We start from the raw sequence: 12,969 nt of genomic DNA on the forward strand, positions 1-12,969 counted from the left end.
AGGAAGTTCTGGCACTGAGACAGTAGTGTTATCTTAGGAGGAGAATTGGCTTATCAGAGTGCAGGGAGAACAGAATCCCACTTCTGCCAGCTGCTAATTCTATGATTTTTGGACAGATTTTTTTTCCTTGCCTTCTCGGCCTTTCTTTTGTTTATAAAATACAGGTCATTAGGTTTATTTTGAAGGGCTCAGCAGAGTCAAATGTGACAAAGTTTGTAGTTGTCTCTTCCCTTATGGAATGGACTTTGTAAATTTGTACAGGGGAAGGAAGCTTAAGTCCTCGATGCGTGGTGAAAGTGACACCTGGATTCACTGGAAAATGTGACCATCAGCCCAGACATCTCTAAGTCCTTCTGGGGGGTGCCCTGCAGGCCCAGAAGGGGGTGCAGGCTCCTTCAGGGAAGTCAGCGTTCTTCTGAAGGGAAAGTACCGAGCGGACCGGGGCCTCCCTTTACGGGGTGGGAGCTCTGGGCCAGTCTGTCACCCTGCACGCAGCAGAAGCTCTGCCTGGCAGCCAGCTGAAGGGAGAAGGGAAGATGCCTTTATAAATATTGAAGAGGCAGGCAGAGCGTGTACTGAGGCCGAGCTGCTCTACCATGCATGCCATTCCAAAGTTGCTTCTAATGGACATTTATTTATAAGTTGGTGTCCCCCAGGCCCCTCCCCACTCTAATGCGGCCTGAGATGATGCTGTTCTGAAAACATGCAGTCTGTGTCTTAGCTGGTTGAACAAAATTATCCGCCATGATTCATTTGTCCCATTTGGCTGTAGGAGAGGAGACCACTGAGCAAGCCCGACGGGAGGTGGCCACGTGCCGATGCATTGTGCGCCCGAGGGTGGGACGCGAGGTTACTGCACTGAATCTGTGTGCAAGTGCTGGACTCGCTTTTTCATTCCTTGTAGCCTTGTTGACTGGCCTTTCTGCGCTCCTCTTTAGACTTTATTTCCTGAAGGAGTCCTGGTTGAGCTGTCACAGAAGCCCTGGAAAGCTCACTAGCCCACCTGACTCTTTCTTTCTCTGCATTTCTCTCTCTCTCTCCCTCTCTCTCTCTTACCTCCCACCCCGGCCACCCCAATAACTACTAATTATGAGGCTATCTGGAATAACAAACAGGCTTGTGTGAAAAAGTAGCTTCATTGATCTGATAAGGCAACTTAGCTGAATTATTTGAATTAATTCATAAGTCATCATGCACTTTTGTCATGCACTTTTTATTTATGCTGATTGTCCATTTCCGCTTGCAAACTGGACCGTTCCACCCTGAGCACACTGCTTTTTTCTGCTGTCTTAGAGAAAGCAGCATGGAGCAGCCACCACCCCCTGACATTCTGGCTCTTCTGTCGGGCTTCAGGTTCTGTAGGTACTAGGTCTGCCTTTCACATTATGACAGGCAACAGATTTACCTCGTGAGTTCCAGTGTATGACACAGGTCCTCTTGGGTATCCCTGGTTGACAGGTGGCTGTTCATTTGGTGAGAAAAAGTATCTAAACTTCTTTTGTCTAGTGGCTCCACTATTCCCTAGGATCTTATTATAATCTTCATTTATTTTATGGAAGGATAAAGAGAATACGGAGAACCCCATTCAAAAAAATAATAGAACAGGAGTTACAGTGTTCCACTCAAAGGCCATTGGTGGAAACCCAGATGCCCACCTCAGTGCACGCTGGGAAATGTAGTTCCTGGCCAGTCAGTCTCTTCTCAGGACAATCCCAAACTGTGGAAAAGGAAGAATTAGTTTGAGAAAAGCTAGTTTTATCTACAGTGTATCTTTTTATGTAACATAGAGGTAATTTTTAAATTCTAGTCTGTTGGTTTCTGCCTTTTAATGTATGGATTTGTCTATTTCTATTTCTTGTCATTATGGATATATTTATACTAATTTCTATATTTCATTTTGTATTCTCTCTCTATGAAGTGTTTTTATTTATTATTTTTTAATTTTTTGTCATTATTGGATTGATCCATTTTCTTTATATCCTATGTACCCCATATGTCATTCTTGTTTTCCTGCTGTTACTTTAGAAGCTTAAAGATTTCCTTCCTCCCTCCCTCCCTCTCCCCCTCCCTCCCTCGCTCCCTCCCTCCCTCCCTTCCTTCCTTCCTTCCTTCCTTCCCTCCTCCCTTCTGTAGCTACTCTTGAAATTTTTATATACATATTTAAATTTCTTTTATAAAGTATAAAGTTATTTGTCTCCTTCATTTAACCAACGACACCAGACCCTACATGATTTACTGGGTCAATGAAATCCCCCTTGATAAAAAAAAAAAAATTGTTGCTATTCTTTCAAATTCTTCTCTAATTCTTCTTTAAGTGTAATTGATTCAGCCCTGTGCACATGTAAAAGATGCACAGAATTTGGGAATAACTTCACTGTGACTGCTTGTGTGTGTGTGTGTGTGTGTGTGTGTGTACTGTGTTGAATTCTCATCTTTTTCTGCCTATATGAGTGTTTTGGTTGGAACCTATACGAGGCTGCTTAGGCAGATGCCACATTAAGCAGGAAACCTGATTTCTCTCTGAAGTGCATTTAAATTTTTTTCTAGTTTATCTGTTGAATATCCTGCCTTGCTTCTGAACCTCAGGAAAATTTCTGTCTTTGGATTCATCCATAAATTAAAAATAACCTTCGTGGTCACTCCTTAAGCATGACGGTGCTGTCACATGTTTGCTATGTGCTTTTCATACTGAGCTCATATCCACCATCGCACAGTGTGGCCGATTTCTGAGAGGCAGGCGCTCAGCCGGCCAGCCTAAAGCACCTGGAGAAATGCCTGGCTTTCCAAATGGCTTATGGAAAATCTTTGCCAAAATCACTACCTTACTTGTATTTCTGCTTATGAAAATTTCCCAAGTTTGTTGGTGTGTTATATATTAATTCATTCATTTTCTGAATTAAAGTTTGTCTCGAAAACCTACTCTGTGCCACTCACTGTGTGCCAGGTATTAGAGACAGAGACATGAAACTGTGTTTTCTAATTTACTATAAATGTCAATGTGAATTATTGGTGCTTTGGTTTTCTTTCACAGTCTCCTGCAGTGTTCTTGGGAATGGAAATTGCTATAACCTTTTTGGAGGACACCCAGCAAAAATCTATCAAATTTAAAATGTAGATACCTCTTGACCTAGCAATTCTACTTCTAGGAATTTGTTCTTTAGAAAAAATATCATATATTCCAAAGTATAAGTATTGTAGCATTGCATTCAGTAACAAAAAACTGGAAACTATATAAAATAATATTAATTACAATAAGAACAATAGTTAACACTTACAGGTACTTTCTGTTGATATTATTTCCCTGAATTCTCACAGAAATCCCAAGGAGGGGTCTTTACATTATTTCTATTTTTATAGATAAGGAAATTCAGACATCAAGAATTTATGTCAAAGTTCACAAATCTAGTGAAGGATGTAGAAGGCCGATCCCTCCAAAGGGATAAAGTTCTAATAAATGATCAAAAACCCCTACAGTGGACTAACCGTACAGGATGAAACTAATGGGAGTGGAACTCTGTATAGATTTATTTAATTATGTGTTAATTGGGGAAAACAGGTTGTAAAATGACACGTGAGCTACGAAACATGTATCCTTCCAGAATACATGTAGAAAATGTATTCTGGAAGGATGTGCACCAGGCTGTTACTCTGTTTCCCTTGCGGGCACTGGGGTTTGGGAGATGCTTTCACTTGATACTTTATACACTTCGGCATTATTTGTACTTTCTTCAACAAGCCCATTTTCTTTTTACAACTAAAGATAAGTTTAAGTAGCTGAAAACTTCTCAGGGTAAACCAGAGTTCCTCTCACCAGCTCACACTGGCGACCTGGGCACGGCTGACAGCTGGTGCCAGTGGTAGCGGGCTCTCTGAGCATCACAGGAGGTTCAGCGGCATCCCCAGCCTTCCTCCATTAGAGGTCAGCACAGCCCTCCCACAAGCTGCACAGACCCAGCACTGCAGGGTGACCCTGCTGGGTGGAACGCCCCTGAGTCTGCTGGCACTGGCCTCTCCGTGTGTGATATGCTACGTTCTGAGGGCTGTAATGAAAGTATCTCCCTCCACAGGAGGTTCTTTCAGACTTCACAAGTCCTTCATGTGGGATTCAGAATCCTCTAAACCAGAGCAGACAAATCTTGTTTTTACCTGCTACCAGATAATCAACAGGCCATGGATCTCTGTGTTTTGAGCCATGCACCTCTTTTTGAATCTTCGGGGGGTGGGCACTGATTTTTATTGTATCAGCAAATACCCTAGAGTAGGGGGTTCCAGCGCTTAACAAGTTTCATTAAGAACACAGCTATTACATATTCAAAATATATAGACTGTTCCTGTTGAGAATGTAATTATACAGTAAACTAGCAACGTCCCGTATGTTGTTGCCTTTTAAGCACATCCTCGATGTTTCCAGTATTTACATGAGACATTGGGCCTGTTTATTAAGAGTCTTCAACTGTGTATAAACCTAGAGCAGTCGAAGTAATGGTGTCTGCTGAAGGATTCTTTATCATATGAATTTACCTCCAGTCATCTATTATTTATTTCAGCTATTTTATATGCCATTATAATAAATATTATGACAGAGAAAGCTTTTACGCTTCAACTTATTGTACTACTCTTTACTTGCCTGCAATCCTTCAGGAGAATGTAACCATGCTTTACCTATAGTTAACGTAAATCATCACTTACATTAGAATGAAAAATTCACTATGGAAAAAAGGCTCTTTCAATAGCAAGGCATAAATGCACAATCATGTTGACTGCCAAACTCCTGTGCCTTTCGCCGTCCTTCCTTAAACTGGTTTTAAGCTGCAAAGTGAATACATTGCATAGAGAGAAATTGGAAGATTTTAGAATATTTTCACTCTCTTGTTAGTTTCTGGCAAGATAAGCATTTTTTATCCAGAGTGCAAAATATTGCCAATTACTGTCTAAGCATTTTTAATAGTTTTGCTTTACGTGGCACCTAACTCATGTACCAAATTAAATAAGCTGTTATCCAGTGCAATTTCTCCTTGAATCAGCCATACAATTACCTATAAGTACTGATATCGTTTATTTTATAAATTGAGTTCCAGCAACACAAGGCAAAATTTTTGACCTGTATATAATGAAGAAAGAGTTGTCATGGTTTTCTTATTGGGGGTATGTTTATATTTTGGTGAGGACAGAGTTGGGAGGCACTTCATCCAGGAGTGAAGGTTGGTGCTTGATGGTCAATCTGAAGGTCAGGAAGGGCGGACTCAGCCCCTGTCCTCCACGGCTCTGGGGAGAATCCAGGCCTTTGCCCAGGACCATGTTTGGTGTGGTTTCCGATTTTGAAATGTGGAATCTTCTCCAAGAGCGTTTTTCTTGCTAAACGCACAGTGGTGTTCAGACTGGTACAGATGTGTAGAGCCAGAGGAGACTCCCAAACTTTCCTTCATCCTTGGGTGCTCTATCGGAGACAGTGTTGATCAGTGCGCCTTTTCATCTTCAGGCTTGGCCAGCGCTGGGCAGACCTCGCATCAGACTTGCTCACGATGCTGGTCGGGGTTGTTCAACAGAGAGGTACAGGCGCTGACAGTGGATGCAAATATTTATTTTCTCCTGTGTTACCAGGCGAAGATGCAGCCCTCCACCATTAACATCACATAAATAATACTGGAGAGATGAGCGTTATGAAGTCCCACATAGGATATTGATGAATTATTAAACCAGTTTAGTTAGGTCTGTATCGTAGATCAGAGAGTAATGTCATGTCAATAATATGCTCAGCGCCAGTGTCTCTTGCTGTTGTAAATGTGACAACTCCTATTTAAGGTTTCCGCACATAAAGTCAGGACTGCAAGTGTGTGCAGCGGGAGGGCAAGGGACATCAGCATAATGCAATTAAGGCCCATTGGGTTGGAATTTGCGGGATGCCATTAGCAGTAAGCTCTGAATGTAGATCATTGCCTTCTACATTCGTTACGTTTCTCTTTCCACAGTGGGCTTCTCTTGTAAATTCAAAATGTGCAAAGTAAATACGATGTGAAATAGACACAAATAAGAATATACAGGTGGCGTTCATTGCTTTATAGCCCTTGGTGTTACGTGTCAAAGAGTTTGACGACAAGGGTGCAGCGCAGTGGGGCATTTCAACAAGGGCGCGAGCTCTGGAGCAGCCACGTCCCGTGAGGGACCAGGGTCTCTGCTGTACCAGCTCTACCACTTTACACTCTCTCAGCCTCTGTCTTCCAGTCTGTAAAGTGGGGGCATAGTGTACTTTAAGAGGTTTTTCATATTACTACTAACTGAAAAGTAAATGCCATGCATATCATAGGCGTTCATTGGTTTTTGACCTTTAAATAATAATAAATTTGTGTAAATGAGAGCTTTTTTAAGGGAAACCCAGAAATAAAGTCTTCTGTAAGTATGAGAGAAGGTTAGGTAGGCATCCATCCAGTCTGGATTGGCACTTGCACGTGGGAATCCACACTAGCCAATTCCCCTTAAACACCGTCTTGTACCTGCAGTTGCGTGTGGCATGTCCCCCTTGGCTGAAAGAGAATCTCTTCTGGGTGTGTTGGGGGCTGGGCTCCCCATGCCCCTTTATCGCATTTGGGTTCCTCTGTCCATCTACCTCCAAAGGGTGTACTGAGTGCTCCTCTTTTTGACCAACTCAGAGGTGGTGCTTTCAACACAATGTAACGAAGACCTGTTCTCACCTGCTGCTAGACTAGGATTCTATAGACAGTGGTCAAGCGGAGTGTAGGAAGCAAACCTCGTGATTGGATGAGACTATTGTGAAGCCTATCCCCGCTTGCTTTCACCAACCATGCCCCATAACACCCACCAGCTGGTCCCCAAACCAAATACTTTGGGTGCATTATGGGGAGAATTCAGATAGCAAGGAAAAGTCATCTATGTTTTCCCAGCTAATAATTCACAGGCAGTTTATAATTAATGATGTTTTTTTTTAAAGATTTTGTTTGTCTTTAGAGAGAGGGGAAGGGTGGGAGAAAGTGAGGGACAGAAACATCATTGTATGGTGGCCTCTCACGTGGCCTCCACTGGGGACCTGACCCACAACCCAGGCATGTACCCTGACTGGGAATCGAACTGGCGACCCTTTGGTTCACAGCCCGTGCTCAATCCACTGCGCTCCACAAGCCAGGGCTAATTAATGATGGTTTTAAGTAACAGTTAGTTTTTTCAATATGCTTGGTCATTCAAATTATATATATGTATATGGTTTCCTATAAGCCCAGCACCATATTACCTTTTTCGTTCTTTCATTGTTGGTAAGCACACTATGGATGTGAGATATTCTCTTTTACATAGAGAAAAGAAAAGAAGTGAAGGAGCTGGAATCCATAGGATATGCATTTACCTTTAGAGGCAGTGTTACTGAATGAACGGACGAATGAATGAACTCACTCTTACAAACGTCGTCTCTCTTGTTGCTGACCATAGGCAGGGCAGCACGCTGCCTCTGTATGAGGCAGTTCCAGATTTGGTGCTTTTCCCAGGGACTGGCCTTGCTGTGAGGGTCTCTGAGTGGCAAGAAGGGTGATGGGTGGGAGGATGGACGGGTCACGTGGACATTGTGGAGTTTGGAATCATGGTTAAAACATGGTTTGGTGTGAACTGTGGCTCTTCCAGTTATTGTCTGGGTGAGGTTGTGCAGTAGCTTTCGGAACTGCAGTTTCTTCAGCTGTGAGAGGGTGGTTGACATAAAGGCCCCCAGAGGGCTGCTGCGGGGCAAGCACGCGCGTGGCCAGTGCTCTGAGATGGCTCCTGTCAGCTGGCTGTGCTCCACCCAGCCCTTTCCACGAATAGTGGAGCAGTTCCGTGCCCGTGGTGACAGTGACAACTGCGATGATGGTAATGGGAAAACCACAACAAGAACAGTCACGATGTCAGGTGCCAGGCACTGTTCCAGGTGCCTTACATATATATTACCTCATTTCCTGGTACGGCAGGTGCTGTTATTATTTCCATTTCACAGAAGAGAAAACTGCATGTGCAGGATGGGGAAGTCACTCGCCCAGCTGGGAAGTGCTGGAACTGGACTCAGACCCTGGCGGTCCAGCGGAGCCCGCGGCCGAATGAACACCTCTTACGTTCAAAACACTGAGACTGGGGACTAGGCCCCTCCGGCCTCAAGGAGACTCTATGAGCCTTCTTCCTCCTGCTCTGGGGCAATCTGTCCTCCTCATCACAGAGCTGCCAGTCAGACATTCTCTGAGCTGCCAACATTAATATTGTGAAATAAAGGAGCCCACCATTCCTAATGTGCTTTATTATGGGAAAACAATGCTCATCATGTTTTAGCAGTGGCCTTCCAAATAACAGGGATAATAGTTACAATTTGTGTGCCCCATACCTTATGCACATCGTATCTAATGTGTTCTCTGACCTGCAAGACGGGTGCCTACTTTCCAATAAGGCAGCCGAGGTCCTGAGCATTGGAGTGCCTTCCCTGCCCGCACGCTGCCAGGGCGCGGCCCTGCTGGGCGGGGCGGGGAGCTCCAGCTCAGCCTGGCACTGCTGTGTCTGCTGGGGGTGGCAACAGCTTTCTATTTCTTTGTTTAAATACCACGCAACCCCCATATGGTTCCTTTGGTTTCAGGCAGTATCACATGTGAGTCACACTTGGCTAATTCATAGTCACGAAATTGTATGAGAGATCACTCTTGCATGACGACAGCAAGCAATCAAAGGATTCTGCGTTTACAGACTCTTAAATCACTGAGACGGGTTTGGAACTCAACAAAGAATAGACTAAGCGGGCTTGGCCTATTGAGGGTGTCAGTGACTGCCACCAGCGAGGATCCCTGGGTCCCAAGGAAAAGGAAAAGGAGGCCGTGGTTTGCTTAATTACCCTGTCTTTCTGGCTGAGCCTGGGGTGTCAGGAGCAGGTGGGCTTCTCTCAGCTACTTAGAAGTTACCTGATGTTTCGTGTGTGAGATGCCACCTGTGCGGTTCTGTTTTAAAATGATGGGTACTAGCATCTGTATACATAATTTAAAATAAATTTACATTCCTGTGTTGCCTGCGATGATAAGCTTGTGTGCCGGTGTGACTAGAAAAAAGAGTAAGGATTTAGGGAAGGGTTGAGAGAGGCATTTTATACATTTTAAGATTTCCAGTTTTGGGTGTGAAGTTCTTCCTTTTAAAGCCAAGTAGACAGTTGCGCAGAGAGGCAGGCAGATGGACGGGAAAGGAGGTAGAGACGGACACGTGGGAGGATGGCAGTGTATGTTGGGACAGTGGGATTGTGCATGCATTTTCATTCCTATTCATCAGTGTTTTTAAAAATTTTCTATAACCAACAAAACCATGATATAGGAAGTTACCTGAAATAAGCCTGGAGAGGTAGACAGGGCCAAGTCATGGACTTGGTGTTAGTCGTTACTGTTCTTCATTACATATCCCCATTTCTCCTGGTTCTGCAGTGTGAGAAACAGCAACCTCTATCACTGCTGGATGGAAGCCTTTGAGATCCCGTGTGTGGTTTTTCACATTCCGTTCCCCACACTGTAGAGGCTGATGATGTTACAGAAGGGGCATATTTCATCTGCCCAGGACCCAGGCTACCCACAAGGAACATGGCCCCACTAACCCGGGGTGGACATGAAACACAATAATCCTTGGTTGTTTTAAGAGGCAGGGGTTCGGGTTAGGGAGGGGCTGTTCTTCATTGAAGCATATCCTGGTTGACACGGAGACTCTGCGCAAGCCATGCTAATATGAATGTTGCTAATATGGATCTGGACCATGTATTGTCAGCCATTCCAAGGTACAAAAGGATTTTAAGCTGGGACTTTGTTTATGTGTTTGTTTTTTCAATCCAGAGATCAAACTCTGGCCAGATGGCCTGTGCTAATTCTAATACCTCTCAACAGAAAACTCACCGGTTCCTTAGTGGTGATAAAACGTTTCTGTATCTTGATGTGGTGAAGGTCATAAAAATTTATACATGTGACGAAATGCCACCACATTATATGCAGAGATGTTCCAAATAAAGAAAATGAGTGCATCCCAAACCTGGTGAAACCTTCGCAGTGTCTGGGGCGTAGTAACTTAATGCTACGCTGACGCCGGCGCCACGGTTTGGGCGATGTGCTCTGTACACACGGGGAAGATGTCACCGTGAGGGAACGCTGGGGGACGGGGACATGGGCCCCCTAAGTGCCACTTCTTGAGAGTCTATAATTAGTTCCAAATCAAAGTTAAAAGCAACAACAGAAATTTCATGAATTAAACCAAAAAAGTGAATCGTGGTGAGACCCAGATGCGAGGCCAGACTGGGCAGAAGAGCTCACGATGGCAAGTTTGGTCTCTTGCCTTCACCCAGCAATCAGTAGCTTGTGCTTCAGAAATGGGGCCCGTCAGCCACTGCATTTTCATTCAGAGCATGTCTCATGATAGACACTTCATAAAGTTGCTGAACTTCTTCTGGAATCAGAAGTTAACCACCTCCCCGCCCCAACACATACACACACACGCACACACGCACACACACACACCCTCACTCTGAAAGCTGTGTTTTCCTTTCACTGGATTTACGGTATTGCACACAGCTTCACTACATTTCTCAGGGTCAGTGGTAGAAACAGAAACCTGATACCAAGGGCAGGAGAATTACCTGAGTAACAGCGTGTGGACTTGAATCACTGTCCCCAGGAGCCTAGTAGCCCACAGCCTGTGAATTAGTCTGTTGAACTACTTGATGGCTGGTGACCCCGGTTCCCCCTGGGTGTGTATGTTCTGATTTCGTTCTTATTGGTAGTGGCAGCGCGGTGCTTTGTTTTGAAGTGAAAGGCGAGGACCGAAAGACAACCTACCAACTGTAAGTTACACGTGGAGAAGAATGTGAAGGCCCACTTGGCCCTGCCATCATTTTTGTTGGGAAATTGCTTTGGGGTCACCGTCTGGGAATGTCCTCCCCGTTTTATGGTGGACATTTGTACGAGCATTTTTACAGAATCTCATGGAGTTTTTATAAGGGGCTTGGCTGAGAGAAACAGTGCCTACTGCTCTTTTCCCAACAAAATGGATATCTGACTCTCGTCCTGTGATGCATTCGGAGTTCTGTGAGATTTTGTGCGTGGCAGAGAGTGTCACGGTCCGAGTGAAGTGAGTGGGGCTGGGCCAGAGGATGCAAGGTGATGGAGAAAGGCCCCTTTTCGTGCTAACTCTGAATGACAGATCAGGTAGTCGAGCATTCATGAGGCATAAGAACCTTCCAGGGGAGTAAGTTAGCTTTTGACAGACTTTACACTCATATTTTAGCCATCAGATAAATATTGGTTATTCAGATAGAAAGCGTGTGGAGTTTTGTTCCTCATCTGAAAGCCCAGGCTGTCTACACAGGGTACATTACTTAACCTCACCCAAGTTCGTTTACTTCTCCTGGTGGTACTTTTGAGCTCTGTAGTATGGGGGGGTGGGGTAGCCTTGCCTCACCGTGGGTCCTCCAGGTAGAACATTCCCTGATCTTAGGAAACTTGAACAAAACCCAAGTTTCCACTTTCCCCATTTCCTGGGTCAAGTTAAAGGCCTCTCATCCTCCTTCCCAAATCTACTTGTTTGTGCATCTGCCACCATCCTCTGAAGTCCTCTGAATGTGAATGTACATTGGCAAACACCTTTGCCACTGATAGCTTTTGGGTTTGGGGGAGTCATATAATCACTCTCTGGCCCCTTTCCCTATGTCTGAGCTCTTTATTAGTCGTGACCTGGGTCCTCCAGGATGCAACAGAGATCTAGTCTACTGTGGTCTCCAGGGAAGACCCTGGCGTGTCATTAACACCAGGTCACCCACCATGCTGCATGGTAGTCTGCCCAGGCCACCCTTTACTGTGGGTGGCATCGGGGAAAGCGTTTGGCATAGTAGACATTTTATCTCTTTCTAGTTAACTTTTTGAAGTACTTTCTCTCTTCCATACAGGATGTTAGGTGCTTTACACTTACTCTCACAATTCTGTGAGCAGATCATCAATATTCACCTTTTACAAATAAGGAAACTGAGTCTCAGAAATGTTAAATGGCCCAAAGTCAGAATGTTCCCAGCTGCCTCTGCTTGATGTTTATTACTCAAAACTTGGAAGCCGGGCTAGAGCCCAGGACCTAGGCAGCCAAGACAAACTGCCATAGACCCACTGGCATCTCCACAGTTTGTGTCCTTCCCTGAGTAAGACAGTTCGGGTGGGGGATGTTCTCAGCAGTGCTGTTTGCATCCCCCTTTGTAGCATGAGAGGTATCGTGTTATTCTCCTTAGTCTGACTTTAGCATTGCCGTCTAGACAAGAATTCCCAAGTTAATCATTTGTTTTATGGGGGTCTTCTTACCTGAACAGGCAGGTGGCCGGGCATCCTATCTTTGGAGGAGATAGGTCTAAGAAGTGATAGTATTTGATCTTACACCTCTGAAATCCAGGGAAACTTGAAACTTGAGAGTGTCCCATAAACACGAGACAAGCCTGAAAGGCAGAGCTTTCAGAATTGTACTAGGAGGCCGTCCAGTGGAATACGATTGCTTCAAAACCTGACTGCTCCAGTCCTTCTGCTTTCTTTCCAGGAGGGAACCTGGGCTTTTGTCTGAGACTGACTTGAGGTCAGTGCTTGCTACCCCTACTTCTTACCTTTGTGATCTCTCATAAGATGCCACATTGAAAATGGGAAAACATAGCCCATCTCTCAGTTGTGAGGGTGAAATGAGGGGGTTCACGTCAGTGCCCAGCCCATGGTAGACTGAACAGACGGTAGCCATTATTACCGTTACGATTACCCACATGCCCCCGCTGTCTATAGCGTCTTCTGGGTTACTGAACGAGGGGGATCTAGGCCAGTCCTAATCCATCAGTTTAATTGACTTTTGCCTGCTTTTGTACTTTTTATAAATGAATTGTCTTTAATTTTTTATGCAGTTTCAGTGGAATCATTCCAGAACCCCAGCGGCAGCTTTTGAGGTGAAGATGTTGTCTGCTGAATTCGTGCA

At 44.7% G+C, this 12,969-nt stretch overlaps 1 protein-coding gene across 3 annotated transcripts in view; it reads left to right on the forward strand.

The window, feature by feature from the left end:
• The window catches only part of WWOX (WW domain containing oxidoreductase), an 897,629-nt gene that overhangs the window by 218,062 nt on the left and 666,598 nt on the right, over positions 1-12,969 (forward strand). The window lies entirely within an intron of this gene.

The sequence above is a fragment of the Desmodus rotundus genome, chromosome 12 (assembly GCF_022682495.2).
Source record: "Desmodus rotundus isolate HL8 chromosome 12, HLdesRot8A.1, whole genome shotgun sequence".
NCBI lineage: Eukaryota > Metazoa > Chordata > Mammalia > Chiroptera > Phyllostomidae > Desmodus > Desmodus rotundus.